The sequence below is a fragment of the Rutilus rutilus genome (assembly GCF_951802725.1).
Source record: "Rutilus rutilus genome assembly, chromosome: 25".
NCBI classification, from domain to species: Eukaryota; Metazoa; Chordata; class Actinopteri; order Cypriniformes; family Leuciscidae; genus Rutilus; species Rutilus rutilus.
The window spans coordinates 11,826,991-11,844,072 of NC_140229.1; the positions used below are offsets into that span (position 1 = coordinate 11,826,991).

General features: G+C 39.1%; 1 long non-coding RNA gene across 1 annotated transcript in view; it reads left to right on the top strand.

Annotated features, from left to right (window-relative positions):
* Nucleotides 1–4,492, top strand: part of LOC311285240 — a 36,929-nt gene extending 32,437 nt beyond the window's left edge. The window contains exon 3 of the long non-coding RNA XR_014626322.1: nucleotides 3,893–4,492. This is a non-coding gene — a long non-coding RNA (uncharacterized lncRNA). The remainder of the gene's footprint in view (nucleotides 1–3,892) is intronic.
* Nucleotides 4,493–17,082: the final 12,590 nt, after the last annotated feature.

The window sequence follows — 17,082 nt, forward strand, 5'->3', positions numbered from 1 at the left end:
TTTCTTCTGATTATAAAATGTATATTAGATGTATAGAAAGGCATAAGGCCTTGCTTTTGTTCTTTGATCAGGGATTATGGCTTTAAGAGACTATAGCCGAAAAAAAAGTCCTTTCAATCCTTTATGCTGTTACTGTTTCTGTAAAACATATACAGTACTGTGCAAAAGTCTTAGGCATGTTAATATCCCCACCCCAAAAAGGGTTTTCAAAAAAAGTATCTTTTGCTGTTAGCCTGACTTCGTCATACTCATATTCTAGTCAGAATGTGAGTCTGATACCGCTCCATAGAGATTTGATTATGGGGCGTGTCTCAACCGAACTAGGAAAAAAAAAACCTCTGCACTCAATTGGATAGACCTACAACCAATCAGAGCAACGGAGTAAATGACGCATGTCCTTCATTCATATTTTCAACCAACAAAATGTCGCGGGCGCGGCTCTCTGTTCCTCTTTTAAAATGAATGCGCTGTCGATATCTTCTATAACAGACGCGATGGCGGAATCTACACATGATGTTTCATAAACAAAGTTCGGGAGGAGCACGTACTCAATCCAATATCAACTTGTCATCAAACAATACCATGTCTAACGTTACCGCGGAAGCATATTCACTCTGTCAACTTACCTAACACTCCTTGACAGTTTTTCAGCATCCCTCGGTCCCTCCACCACCCCGAATCCTCACTCTTGTCTTGTTCTCTCACAACCAGGAACACGGGGCGAGTATGGCTACCGAGCCCACAGCCCTCTCGGACAGCACGTCATATACGCATTTATTCTATCTTACTTATTTGTGTGAACTCATGCCATCTCATATAGCCTACGCATTTATTCTATCTGACTTATTTGTAAATGTGAACTCGTGAAATCTCAATTCTCCAGCTGCAGTCGTCTTTGTTGTAAACTAATTCAAATCAAGCGCTCTTTGGTGACGTAACCGCAGACCATCTGTCCATCATCGATTAAAGCCCGCCCTGGCAATTTGATTGGCTCGGCCTTCTAGGAGCCGAGCATAATTACTCCTCAATGGATCGAGTCCAGACCGAACTTCCCGACCAAAAAATGTTGTGGGCGGGGTTCGGGCTGGCACCCAGGCTATTTTGCTGTAGTGTGTCAGTAGGAAATATCAGTTTACATTTCCAAACATTCTTTTTGCCATTAATTGTAATAATCCAGTGAGATTTCTGTATGCACAAGGAATCGGTATGATCTGATCTCACCATCATCGAGTCCGTCTGTGATTACATGAAGAAACAGAAAAAACTGAGACAGACTAAATCCAGAAGAACTGCGGGAACGTCTCCAAGATGCTTGAAGAAACCTTCCTGCAAAGCTACCTGAAAAACGATGCGCAAGTGTACCTCGACACAAGCCGTTTTAAACGCAAAGGGTCGTTACACCAAATATTGATTTGGATTTGAATGAATGAATGAGGTATTTATATAGCGCTTTCATATGTACTACTGTACACCCAAAGCGCTTTACAATCATATCAGGGAATCTCTCCTCAACCACCACCAGTGTGCAGCATCCACTTGGATGATGCGACGGCAGCCACAGTACAACGGCGCCAGTGCGCTCACCACACACCAGATATAGGTGGAGAGGAGAGAGAGTGATAGAGCCAATTCAATGGAAGGGGATTATTAGGAGGCCATGATTGGTAAGGGCCAATGGGTGGAATGTGGCCAGGACACCAGGGTTACACCCCTACTCTTTACGAGAAGTGCCATGGGATTTTTAATGACCACAGAGAGTCAGGACCTCGGTTTAACGTCTCATCCGAAGGACGGTGCTCTTTGACAGTATAGTGTCCCCGTCACTACACTGGGGCGTTAGGAACCACACAGACCACAGGGTGAGCACCCCCTGCTGGCCTCACTAACACCACTTCCAGCAGCAACCTGGTTTTCTCAGGAGGTCTCCCATCCAGGTACTAACCAGGCTCAGCCCTGCTTAGCTTCAGTGGGCAACCAGGCTTGGGCTACAGGGTGATATGGCTACTGGCTACTGATTTGTTAATAGAAGTTAAATCATAAATAAATTCAATTTATGATTTTATTTTTGAAAGCATTCTCACTTTACAGCATTTTAATACAAGTGCCAGTACTTTTCACAGTACTGTAGCTTTGCTGATAGGTTTCTTCAAGCATCTTGGAGACGTTCCCGCAGTTCTTCTGGATTTAGTCTGTCTCAGTTTTTTCTTTTTCTTCATGTAATCACAGACGGACTCGATGATGGTGAGATCAGATCATACCGGCTGTTGTCAGACTCCTTGTGCATACAGAAATCTCGCTGGATTATTACAATTAATGGCAAAAAGAATGTTTGGAAATGTAAACTGATAGTTCTTACTGACACACTACAGCAAAAGATATAAATAACTGACTTAAAACCATTTTTGGGGTGGGGATATTAACATGCCTACTTTTGCACAGTACTGTATATATATAGTTCATCACTTAAATTGGCATGACTGACAAAGTGCATTAATGTTATTCAAAAAAATCTTACCAATAAATGTTTTCAGACATTTCCAAACAACATCAATCCGTTTTGATTGAGCTCTTGAAATTACAGCTTCCCTTTTCTATAAATCATTAGAAAGGTCTAAAGTTTAATTATAAAATACTAAATTATTATGATAAAAATCTGTGATGGTAATTTCTTAAATTACATTTGTCAGGAAATATGTATACTTCTGTACACTGGAGAAAAAAAAAACCTATGGATTTGCATACATTTACTTAAAATTTCTTTAGAAAGAAGTAGAATTTTTCATATTTCTACGCAAAATAGGGTGTTGTTTGCATTGCACACATGTAATGCAATGTATGTTTCATTCATGAAGCCTCTCCTCCATTGACATCCATTAAAAAAAACAGCCTTTTGTCTCCTTCCACTTGTCTTCTACCCTGCGTACTGTAGCGTTTTCAGCTAAGATTGCAGGCTTGCCTTCGAGTGGCTTTATGACTTATGACGTTCCAGGAAATCCCAGAGTAGCAGAAAAAAAGGCAGATAGAGACGTTTTGACTGAAACACGAAGACAAACAATAAACATACGATTGTGACAGTACATGGTTTATCCGTGTTCTAGACATCTCGGGTATTTTCATCAGAATAAGAATAAAGTATATTTATATGCTAATCGAAATATAGCCTTTATCACTGTATAGAAAACTATAACATAAAATAACTTCTGCCTCATTCTGTGATATGAAGCCACGCCAAATCACAAAAGGAAGCTGTTTCAAACACTCGACTGACATTAAGTGAGTTTGGAGCAAAAATGTCATTAAATGTTCTCTTTCATTGGACAACATCAGGTTTGTAAATGCTTCTCGTTACAAGTTTTGAAAGATGTTTGGCGAGTGTTGTTTTTTCTAATGCTTTTTCAAGTGACTTTAACTGCGAACCGATCGATACGCTCTGATCCCAGTGCCAAACTTTACCATGAAATGCTAATTTGATTAAAAGTTTGCCATTTTATATTTGCAATAAGCCAATCACGATTTGTTTAGTTCTGGTTATTCATGCAGCCCTAGATTAACCTCACAAACAGACAAGCAGCTCTGTCTCACACATGTGCAAAACTGTATCGCATGCGTGCTACTGTGGTACTCATTGCACTGACCAATTTGTTTTGTAGCAAGTGCGACATATATTTCACACTGTACAGCCCTGACATGGTCTACTTTTACTTTTTAATGAATTGATTTATTTCCCCACAGAAAAAATAACAACATACGGTTTTGGAACATTGAGTAAATTGTGCAAAAAATGTCAATTATTGATTGAACTATTCCTTTAACTGTTGGTCAAACTACAGAGTCTGCGATAATCATTCTGTCACTCTCTTTTTATCTGTATACGTTCTTTCTTCTCCTTCAGGGGTGATATGTGAATGGAGAGGCTAGTGCCATCTGTGTTACTGCTGGAGAGCAGAGTTAATAGCTCCGCAGATCAAACACACATCGCTGAAGTCCTGAAGAGCTTGCACACATGGCCATGTACACACATAGTCACATGCACACAAATATACAAATGCAGTGCTAGGTTGCCTTGATGGAAGCTGGTCAATTTGTAACTTGAGCACGAAACTCACAGCATGGTTGTCTGAGAGGATGATGGGAAATATCTGTTTTGAGTATGGTTTATTGTCTCATTTAACTGATGCAATATTAGATTTGAGAGGCAAGAGGCTAAAATGCATCTGAGAAGCAAAAATAATATTTTTTACAATGTAACAAATCATAGTGGTGCTTGAAATTGCTTGGAATTATTTGAAAATCAGAACAAAGCAGTGACTTTTCTATACAGTAGGACTGCACATTATAGAAAATTGTCAATCTCTGTGAAATAGTGTTAGGTATCCAAAAGTGTTATAGTCTTCCTTGCTCTGAATAGCTTCTTCAAAAATGTATGTAATGTAAGTGTAAAAATGTAAACAAGATAATGAAAATAAATACACATGTGAATAAAAAGATATTGATACAAGTTTATCAAGTCATTGTTTTGCACGGGCCCAAAAGCTATTGTTTAGCCCTGTGATGAGATGTGATATATTGATATGTAGCGACAATGGGTAGAAAGCAACCACCAACTAATCTTCTTTTTGAATATTAATTCAAATTCTCTACTTCTCGATGACTGAGGGGGGAAGATTTGTTCAGAACGTCTCATGATCATCACCGGTCTGACTAATTGAAGGAGCCCCCGGCACTAACACATAACTGGTCAATGGCTAGCGTTATGGCCTACCAGGACTGGTTAAGATAAAGACAGTGTCCGCACATTCCAGAGTCAAATCACCAAGACCAGAGCCATAAGTCACCCATCCCGGTGCCAGAGAGTCTGCAAAAGACCCTTTAGAAGAAGAATCGACACCAGCAGATGTTACTGAAACCCCCGACAACATTCCTGAACCACCGCCTCATTAAGACCTCTGAACAAACAGAGTTCTGTCTCTTCACCAGAGAACTGATTCTTATCAATAACTATACATAAAATCATTCAAGAACAATTTTCAATGGACTCATGATCAAACAATCATGCAACTACCTAATCCTGGGTTGTTTCCACCACTTATATGTATATTTTAATAAGATAATATGTTTTGATCCCATTTAATTCAGGTAATAGTTATTATATTAACTATTAGAAGGAGTGAATGAATGAAAGTGTGTACTGTTTCATATCAATGCTATCTTACGAACACAACTAGCAAGATGGCTTGAATGATATCGGTGTAATATGTTTTGATCTTCTTTTAATTAGAAATCATGTCTAAACTGTGGCCCCTGTTCTCTCTGTTAGTAAGGAGAGCACAGATAAGCATGATTTACGATCAGAACTGAAAAGAACGTCACCTCCTAAATTCAGCCAGTGTCTAATTGGCCAGAACTCATCCTGGAGGTTGGACAAAATTTTAGTTTAAAACCTTAGACCCAAAAACAAAGCTCTCTCTCTCGCTGCTCTCTCTCGCTGCTCTCTCTCGCTGCTCTCTCGAAGCTCTCTCTCTCTCTATAGGAACCATGTAAACGCGCAAACGAAATAACCCAAATCAAGATCTGAAGAACATGGGTTAAATAGCTTCATTCAAGCCATCATCATCTACTCTCAATTTCCTTTCTTTTCTTAGTTTCATTTCTTTTCCGTTGTGAGTGTCGGTTCTAAGTTAAGTTTTGCGACAAGATTTCGAGCCACGTTTCTTCTGCAAAGCCAGCTTCAAACAAAGACTTTCATTCCGCCAGCACACCACGTGACTGACCACGTGATCCAGACATCAGGCACGAGGAGACCGAACGGACCGGGAAAACCCCTTTCACGCAACAAAAAGGGAATCCCCAAAAGCAAATACGCAAGTACCTCCATGCAGGCTAAAATCTTAACTGGTGTATTTATATAACTTTAATAACCTGCCTAAAACGATAGAAGGATTAAATTAATGATTGATGGTTCGTTCAGGTCATGTCTAGTGTATATGGAATCGTGAGATTTCATCCTTTCACTCTTAAACCCACTCTTTCCTCACTCTATCCCTTTCTGCAACGCGTATGAATGTGTGTGTGTGTGTTTGTGTTAGATATTAGCTTATGTGTTATATATAATCAATAAAGTATTGTTTGTATTTGAAAAGAGATTACTTGTGTATGTGCTTATCAGATTTATTGTCTTGAACTTCGATTTAAGTTACCTATGCTGTTACCCTTAATTTACTTCGTAATTTATTGTTAGCTGGGGATTGAGTCTTTCTTGACCAGGAAGATATTATATTTCCTAGAGTTAATACTTGTTTATGCTTTCTGTTCATTGGATGAACTGATAAAATGATCATACTATTGATTCTGCTACAGTAAATTCTGAAAATAATTAAAAATAATTAAAATATTAATTATTGGTCATATTCCGTTATGAATAATAATTAATAATATTTATACGTGGGCGTATAAACGCTACATTTAATTGGTGGAGAATGCGGGCAGTTTAACCTAAATTGTAAGCATATACGAAGTAATTATATTTTCATAGTATGCGAAGGGAGAGATCCGAACCTCCGAGTCTGTGTGTATGACGTATGCAGCGAGCGCCGCGCGCCCTGTTTGAATGAATGTGAATACACAGAGAGAGCTGTTACTCTAGTCTAGGCTGCCTGCCTGCCTATTTTTATTTTATTTTAAACTGCAGTAAAATAACCCAAGATATAAGATCTCACACAATGATAAGGTAAGGATTGAGCGTGTCCCTCAATTTCTGAAATACTTATAGCTTAAGACGTCTGCGTGTTCCAGAGTCTTTCAAATAGCTATAACGTTATGTGTGTTTGTATCAGTCAGAGAGCTGAATGAAATTAAAACTGCAGTAATTAAAATAACCATGTAAAGGACGGATGAGCGTGTTCCTCGTCTAACGTTCCTTATTTATCTGATTGTCACTCAGTGCGTGTTCCACTGCAAGGACGAATATTCTCCTCACAGATTAGTCTTTATTTCTCAGGTTGTCCGTGCGTGTCCCACGGCAATCCCCGTGATAAACTATAAGCTTATCTGTGTCAGTTCAATTAATTCTCGCGTAAACACTGCGTATGTCCGAGTGTAGTTGAATAGGAATTATTTAAAGTTGTGTTCAAGTAAAGCTTGACGTTGAAACTTAACCAACAGTTAGGAACCCTGTTGTTTTTGTGTGCTCAGATAACATTGCACAGAGACGATCCGCCGAGATCGCTATTGTTCCATCTATTACAGCGCAAAGCTGCCCTTTAAAGTTAATCTCACTCTTAAACAACTGAGTGAAGCCCCACGTCGTAAAAACTACGAGTGGTGTCCTTTATTTGTATTTTTGAAATGCGCCGACATTTCACGTAATATGATCGACGTGCATATTCTTTGAACATTGTTGAAATGTGCCGACATTTCATGCAACATGCATTACTGTTTACAAACTGCAATTCACATGTTTGCCCACTAGCGTTGTTTTGTCGCCATAGTTACAATCGTGACACGGAAGTCTTAACCAACGCTTCCGGGGGAACTCTGACCCTCGCATGATCAGAGCCACAGCAAAGCCCTGACCACAGTGTAAACAAACCCTTTGGTGGCTAAGCTAGCTGCTAACCCTTGGCTAAGCTAACCTAACCTAGGCAGTTGTTTACAGTGAGGCCTATATGCTAAAGCCTTAAGCATTATTTACGTTTGTCATTTGTATTAACATCAGTGGTTAAATACAGTGTCTGTTTGAACAACGTTAAAGTGATTTAACCATTTAAACACCTTGATTTTTACACCTGTTGGTCTTTTCTTCTTTCTTATTTTACCTGTCTAATATTTTAATTACCCATATTTTCAGTGAAAAGGAAATTTCGTTTGCAATTATTAATTTCGTTTACCTGCATTTTACTTGAAAAAGAAAATACTGGTTTATGATTATTAATTGTCAAATTCAAAAAGGAAATTAAAATTGAAAATCTATTTTTCTAAACAGGTAATTTCTAATGATTTCTAGATTTATTTTTAATAAATCTAATTTCATAATTTTCATAATTTCTAAATTACTCTTTTAGATTTAATCACTTAAGGTGAATACGTTTTGAACTTCGAAAGTTAAGTAAACTTATTCAACCCACATTTCCCTATTTCAAATATTGTTAGACTCCTACTTGCTCATTTATTGTTATTGCGTTGTAACCTCCTTCTCAAGTTGTGGTTATAAACTTAACCATTCTATTTTACCCATTTACCTCTTTTTGTCGCTGTGGAGCGACACACCTGAGCCTCAATAGGAGACATTGGTATCTCACTACAAGTTTCAAATAAATCAGAGATAACCCTCTCTTTACAAAGCTTTATTTTTGAATGTTTAGTTGGTTGGCAACTATCAATTCTATACTTGTAGTTCGACAAAGGCTCCAGAGCCATTTGTGGATCCAATCTCCTTCCCTCCTTTCCTTCTTACATCCTTCCTGTTCTGTCCTGATTTCCCATCCTTCACATTTGTAGGAAACAAACCTGGAAGAACCATCAATCGAGTCTAAAGAAAGAGAAAGATAATTTTTCCAAAGAAAACAATTATTAGGTATTTGATTTGTAATCAAACCCTCTCTTGTTCTCCATACTCTCTCTGTCTTTGTAAACGCAATTTACAATTTAACATCTTATCCAAGATCAATTAACAGAGACCAGTGTTGAGCAACCGTCGCCTTCATAGCATCCCAGCTGTAAGCGGTCCAACTGACGGTGTGTGGTGTCAATCCTGTAAAACTCGGAAAAAGGTATCAGCATTATTATTGTATTATTTTTCCTTGTAAACATAAGCAATAATATTGTTTACCTTTCTGGAAACAGATTCTCACCGATAGGAAGCATTTACGAGAAAAATAATATTTCTCCTACTTAAGAATTTTCTTTCTTGTTTTATTGAAATTGGTTTTAACCTCTCTCTCTTTTTCCCCTTACTCAGTTGAGTGACACATCACGAGTTTAAACCAGCTTTTCAAAAAAAAAAAATCCTTTCAATTGAGATTTGTTTTAACCTTTTTCTCTCTTTCCCTCACTTAGTTGAGTGACAAAGTTTCCACATCACTAACCTACCTGTCTACACTGAGACCAACACTTAGACATTACAACACTTCACTATTGTTGTACAGTCACTGAAACGACACTTAGCTGTTCAACCACATATAGGCTTACACCCCACACAGATCTGTGTCAGTCTCTTCACCCCAGCGTGCCAACATGTCGTGGACAACAAACCCCACTGACGTGGACGCCTGGCTCGGAGGCATTGCAGACTGCCTCACACCAAAGACATTTGAACTGTTATTATTTTTAATAATAATCATAACGCTGAGAAGATTCCTGACACATGATTCAAGCCAGAATCAGAACCACAACCACGCGGAACTAACCAAGATTATCTGTTCCCTAAGCAATGCCTTCACAGCCCAGCTGACACTAAGCGACAAGCACATCACCCACCTTCAGGAGGAGCTGACACGTGCCCAGAGCCGCATAGACAAGCTGGAAGTGAAAGTCCAGGACGACTTCAAGCTTCAGACCACTGAGTTCCTGAGAGAGCTGATGCACACTCAACTCTGCACTGACCAGCTCAAAGTGAAAGCTCAAGTCGAACTCGAAGTGCCCGACAAAGTGAAGCAAGAAACAAAGAAGCAAGTTTACAAGCTCCAAGAAGCCCTTGCAGTCACTGAACGTGACAAACAAGAATTAAAGACTGTCCAGAAGCACCTGGTAAACCAACTCCAGTCTGCTGAACACCAGCTAGAGAAAGCTAAAGCTGACATTAAAGTCAAGAACTCTAAGATCATTGCTCTGAAAGACCACCTGGAAAGGTGCAGTGCTGAAATCGACCATCTGACCCAACAGCGAGATGACGTCAACGACGAGCTCTACACGGTCAGAGATGAACTCCAGCACATTTTCAAACAGAAACCAGAGCCAAGAAGGGAGAGACCTCCCTCAGCATCACCACTGCTGAGCAGAACAGAGTCTTCCATCCAAGAACTGGCATACAGTGAAAGAAGTGAATGGCCACAACCCGAAAGGTCACCAGCCTTCACCACAGAACTGTTCACTGCCAACAAACAAAGAGAGCTCATTCAGGCAGACTCCAAAGCTGCACAGGGGATGACCTGTAAAGATCTCAACCAGCTGGTTAAGAGTATCACTCAGTTCAACCTGAACTCCACGGAGGGCCCAGACATCCAGGCCCACATCCGAGATATCAACTTCCACCTAGAGGTGAGACCACATGTGACTGACAGAGACAGGTTTTACATCCTCAGATCGACATCCACTCCAAAGGTACGAAGCTTCCTAGACCGACAACCTGCTCATGTCAAGTCAAACTACCAGCTGCTATGTGAGACACTGATTAAAGAATTCACAGGCCCAGAGTCGGAACATGGTGTGTTAATCGCTTTGGAAACCAAACAAGGTCGGCAAGAGACTCCTCAAGCCTACTACCACCGTTTTCGACAAGCCTTCTTTGGTGCACATAACTCACCTGAACATGAAGAGGATGTGAATTTCAAAAAACCTCTTCCTGAGAAATCTGCACCCCGGATTGAGTTATTATCTTGGTCTCGAGGCCTGCGCAGACACAATGACAATTCAACAGCTGCGTGACCTGACACACAAGGCCCACATCAAACAGAAGATGTCCTCAAAGAAAGGTTTGAAAACATCCACAATTTCAAACTCCTTCAGCCAAGACACAAGCCTTGCACTGGAAGACAACCAGTGGCATGACAACACCACAGTTCTTCGTAAGAAGCACAGAGAACGTGACTCCCATGCCGATGACAGCTACCACACCAACCGCATGGAAAAGACATGGAACCACTAATGAGGCAACGGGAAGTGTTCCTAGAAAGCAGGCTGAACACGGATGACCAACAAGATGAGTCAAATTTGCTATGACTAGCGATGGAACGGAAGACCCACGACTCATCTGATACACCTTCATAATGAAGATGACAACCACTTGTTCTACAACAACACAGAACAAAGTGGTCTCTCACAGTCAACCACTGACAAACACCCAGAGGTACCAGAAAACACCATCCTGGTTACCCATCACTCATAAAGAAACCACCAAACGAGCTCCAACTCAAGAACCATGTGTGTGCTACAGCAACAACAGTAAGCACAGAAGATCAGAAAGGCTGTCACAACCAGAAGGCATCATCGGAGGAATGCAACAACGGAGACCAAGTTTCGCACTACAGCTTCACGCATCCATGCCAAACTACCTCCCCATGTCTGCCAGAGAACTTCCTGCCTTACTGGTTTGACCCCCAGCAGATCACAGAAGATCCTTTCTCCAAGGCAAAGAGGCAACAAGCTCATCAAAGCTAAGCCATCAAGCAAAGGGGGGAGCAAAACAGACTGAAACAGATCTGACCATACATACATACATACATACATGCATGCATACATGCATACACTACACAACACCCCTAACATACTCACTAACATATAGAAGTTAACCACCTCTACCGTGCAAAACACGCAACAAACATGTTTTCTCCCACAGGTAAAAACTAACTTCAGGAACTAGCTTAACAACGTAGCTACACTTACCATAGGAAACATGGTAACTACCCATCCAACAAGTACACCTGAGAACACCTCTCATTACATCGTGATACCTGACACCTTAGCTGCGCAACAGTAGTTATAAGTCATACCAGGAACACTCAACTGCTTTGTTTTGTTTTACCTCTTCCTTCCTTTCCTTCTTCTTTTATTAGGTAAAATGCCTGTCCACCCTATAAGGGTCAAGGTCGCAATAATAGGATTGACACACCACGCCTAATATTTGTAAGTCACCTTAAAACGAATGTGAGCCAGAGAACTCCCTGCATCATTCGTATCACAAATTGAAAGGTAAATTGGTCCAAACCTAGAACAATTTAGAAGAGAATAAAACAAACAAATCAAATTTAATCACAAAATTGATTAATCACCGTCCCAAAACGAACTAGGATAACGGTCCTAAGATTGAACTAAACTTTATTCAACGTGATTAACTACATTGAGAGAGTGAACCTGTTTATGCCTAGGTAATCTAATGTCCTGCACCAGTAAAGTGACCAGTCATGGAGGTGTTGTCTTGTTGTTTGCTGTGTGTGTTTGCTTCCTCTACCCATTTCTCCAGCGTTCACCGATGTCTTCTACTCAACACATCGTCGAACGGAGGGGGGATATGTAGCGACAATGGGTAGAAAGCAACCACCAACTAATCTTCTTTTTGAATATTAATTCAAATTCTCTACTTCTCGATGACTGAGGGGGGAAGATTTGTTCAGAACGTCTCATGATCATCACCGGTCTGACTAATTGAAGGAGCCCCCGGCACTAACACATAACTGGTCAATGGCTAGCGTTATGGCCTACCAGGACTGGTTAAGATAAAGACAGTGTCCGCACATTCCAGAGTCAAATCACCAAGACCAGAGCCATAAGTCACCCATCCCGGTGCCAGAGAGTCTGCAAAAGACCCTTTAGAAGAAGAATCGACACCAGCAGATGTTACTGAAACCCCCGACAACATTCCTGAACCACCGCCTCATTAAGACCTCTGAACAAACAGAGTTCTGTCTCTTCACCAGAGAACTGATTCTTATCAATAACTATACATAAAATCATTCAAGAACAATTTTCAATGGACTCATGATCAAACAATCATGCAACTACCTAATCCTGGGTTGTTTCCACCACTTATATGTATATTTTAATAAGATAATATGTTTTGATCCCATTTAATTCAGGTAATAGTTATTATATTAACTATTAGAAGGAGTGAATGAATGAAAGTGTGTACTGTTTCATATCAATGCTATCTTACGAACACAACTAGCAAGATGGCTTGAATGATATCGGTGTAATATGTTTTGATCTTCTTTTAATTAGAAATCATGTCTAAACTGTGGCCCCTGTTCTCTCTGTTAGTAAGGAGAGCACAGATAAGCATGATTTACGATCAGAACTGAAAAGAACGTCACCTCCTAAATTCAGCCAGTGTCTAATTGGCCAGAACTCATCCTGGAGGTTGGACAAAATTTTAGTTTAAAACCTTAGACCCAAAAACAAAGCTCTCTCTCTCGCTGCTCTCTCTCGCTGCTCTCTCTCGCTGCTCTCTCGAAGCTCTCTCTCTCTCTATAGGAACCATGTAAACGCGCAAACGAAATAACCCAAATCAAGATCTGAAGAACATGGGTTAAATAGCTTCATTCAAGCCATCATCATCTACTCTCAATTTCCTTTCTTTTCTTAGTTTCATTTCTTTTCCGTTGTGAGTGTCGGTTCTAAGTTAAGTTTTGCGACAAGATTTCGAGCCACGTTTCTTCTGCAAAGCCAGCTTCAAACAAAGACTTTCATTCCGCCAGCACACCACGTGACTGACCACGTGATCCAGACATCAGGCACGAGGAGACCGAACGGACCGGGAAAACCCCTTTCACGCAACAAAAAGGGAATCCCCAAAAGCAAATACGCAAGTACCTCCATGCAGGCTAAAATCTTAACTGGTGTATTTATATAACTTTAATAACCTGCCTAAAACGATAGAAGGATTAAATTAATGATTGATGGTTCGTTCAGGTCATGTCTAGTGTATATGGAATCGTGAGATTTCATCCTTTCACTCTTAAACCCACTCTTTCCTCACTCTATCCCTTTCTGCAACGCGTATGAATGTGTGTGTGTGTGTTTGTGTTAGATATTAGCTTATGTGTTATATATAATCAATAAAGTATTGTTTGTATTTGAAAAGAGATTACTTGTGTATGTGCTTATCAGATTTATTGTCTTGAACTTCGATTTAAGTTACCTATGCTGTTACCCTTAATTTACTTCGTAATTTATTGTTAGCTGGGGATTGAGTCTTTCTTGACCAGGAAGATATTATATTTCCTAGAGTTAATACTTGTTTATGCTTTCTGTTCATTGGATGAACTGATAAAATGATCATACTATTGATTCTGCTACAGTAAATTCTGAAAATAATTAAAAATAATTAAAATATTAATTATTGGTCATATTCCGTTATGAATAATAATTAATAATATTTATACGTGGGCGTATAAACGCTACAGATATTTCATCAGCACAGTTTTAGCGTATCCAGCACAGTTGTATCGTTTCATCCTGGATACCTCAGGATATGGTAGATTGCTGAACTAATGAGTACGCTAAAAAAAGGAATTGCTGAGAAAACGTAAAAATACAACACAACCTGATTTTTATGTTATCTCAGCAATTGTCCTAAAAACTGTCAATGCCTCATTCAGCCAAAAAATTCACCAAGACCAAGGCAACAATAAAATGATCTCTCATTTTGTCAGCCATATAGTTTTATAGGACACTTAAAATGTCAAGTCAACTATCTGAAGGCTAATAAATTATTGTGATTGCACTTGTCTGTCTATGTTTTTCTTCATAACTGTACGTAGTTTTAAGAAATGGTTATGGGTAGGTTTAGAGGTAGGAGTTGGATTTGCGGCTCAAAATATCTTTTTAATGCTATATTGTTGCTAAAATTGTCTGTCCAATTACATTTTATTCTTTTTATTCCGTATAAAATGGGTATGTTTAGGTTTGCGAGTAGGGTTAGGGGATCTTACATTTATCTATAACATGGTAAAAGAGAAATTATATAGATATCTTTGATATGAAAGATTCATAAATATTTAACGTTTTGTAGCTGTAAAAGCGTAATAATGCTTTGTTTAAATGTTGCCGATACGTCTATATTGTACATTTTAGCATCTATCCAAACGTACAAAAAGTACGTTTTGTGTCTTTAAAAGCTAAGAAATAATAAATATGTATTAACAATGAGACCAGGCTGCACTTGGCACACTAACTTCAAAAAACTTAACTTGCCAATCAACACATGTAAAAAGATGAGCTCACAACACAAAAAAACACATAATATAACTATAACAATAATGACAAAACATTTTTTGTACATGTAATACATATTACTCCAGTGAAGGTGGAGTCATGTTATCAGAGTATTTGATATCCGTTCAAATAAAACAGCTGCTGGATTGTGGACACAGATGTTATTTATCCTAGGTCACAGCATGTAAACTGCTGTGTGTGTGTGTGTGTGTGTTTGGTCAACACAGAGTTGATTTTGAAGTCAAACCCTTCTCATCCCACAGATGTCTGTAATGGGTGTGCCATTTATTGAACAACAACAACTAATGTCATCTTTGATACGCCAGTGTTTTGACTGGGATTGGAGAAAAGCTATTGAATGCATAGACTTTCAAAGAATTTCAAAGATCGAACAGTTTTTAGGCTTTCATGTCAGGGACATTATGAAAATATTTGGGGTTACTAGAGGGTTTAATTGTCTGTTTCAGTTAGATAAGTGATTACATGACTGTCTCACTCAGTAGTCACAAGGTTTTTACTTGAACCTCTCGGGGCTCCTGAGTAACTTACGTTTTCATGAAATTCCTAATTAACTTCCATCTTTCTAACTAATATGCTGAGAATTGTGTAATATATAATATATTTACAAAGAATATTTATTCGTTCATTTATTTGGGTCAGTGCAGTGGGGATATTTTTGGGGCCTATTGAAGTTCAAACATTACTTAGGGTATTTGAAGGGCAAATTAGTTCCTAATTTTATTTTATTCTCAAATAAATTCATCATAAATGTAATTACGTGTCATCAATATTATGATTCTATTGAGCAGTATTAATCATCCAAAAAGGCTTGTCTAAAGCTCTCAAAGAATATGTCCTTGTCAAATGTTAGTACTGCGAACATCAATTATGATTCATATCAGCGCTGCTAACGGGACACTGTGAAATGACAATCTAGTTTATCTGCGGAGTTCGGCTGGTGCTCTGTTACTCCCAGAAATACACTCTTCTCTCAAAGAATGGAAAGGTTTGGTGGCATTTGCATCACATTTTGATATACATCAGTTTGATAAGCTCTTTATGAAATATGGACCAAATTTCCAGTGTGAGTTATTGTCATGGGGTGGCTTGTGATTGCACTATATTGTGGTTGGCCTCTTCGGGACACTGCACAGGTAGGGCAGATTTTGAATTAGCCTGACAGTTTCACCATTAAAAATGTGCAATTCGGTGACCTTGCCGGATTTGATTTAGTGTTTGGTTAATAGTACTTGCAGTGCAATTCAGACTTGTTAAGAGCTTGGGTAATATTTCGATTAAACCCTCTGCTTTTGCTCATTTTTAATTCATAACTTGACAGTAAGAGTGCAATTAATATTCAAGGAATTCATGACATTCTCTGGAAGTGAGATCACACTTCTGCTTTGAATGGAGTGCAGTGGAAGTGAACATAAGAGATTGTCCAAAGGCATAAGTGTTGCAGCTCTTCAACTTATGAACCACAAACCCTGCAGCAGAACAGCAAAATATTTGTAACAAAATCATCTCGTCCTGGTGGAAAAGCCTGCTTAGTACTCAGTGAATCGACTGCAAAGTAGTTTGTGAGGTCAGATGTTCCTTATGGAAAAAGTACTGTGGAAGTACTAGGGTACAGTCAGATGTTCTTGATTATCACATTCATATTCCATGGATTTTTTTAATAGTATTCTACCCTGAAGTTTTTTTTTTTTTTTCAACATGGTTGTGCATAAGGCTGATAACAATTCTGCAACATTTTGATCATTACCAAACTTACACGCAGAGCCACATTTGTTATATTTGAAATTATAAACATTATACACATAAACAGATTGCTGCAGTCTTTTGCTGCAGTCAAACAATCATTGATAGACTCACTCATCACACTTTGTGGCTTATATAATCTAGCCCCATATGGCTAAAGAGTACATCAAATATTTGAGTGTGAAGCCTTTATGATTGAGTTATATCTTGGACTGCTCGCTAAACACAAGACTCCCTTTGAGTTGTCAGAGTTGTTACACTGTGGATTGTCCACATTCTTGTGGTACATAAAAGGCCGCTGTTCTCTCACAGGACAAGTGTGATGCTCTGATCTCATTCCCCCTTTCTCTTTTTTGCTGTTACTTTACAGCAGGGTTTCATGATTTGTTTCTTCAG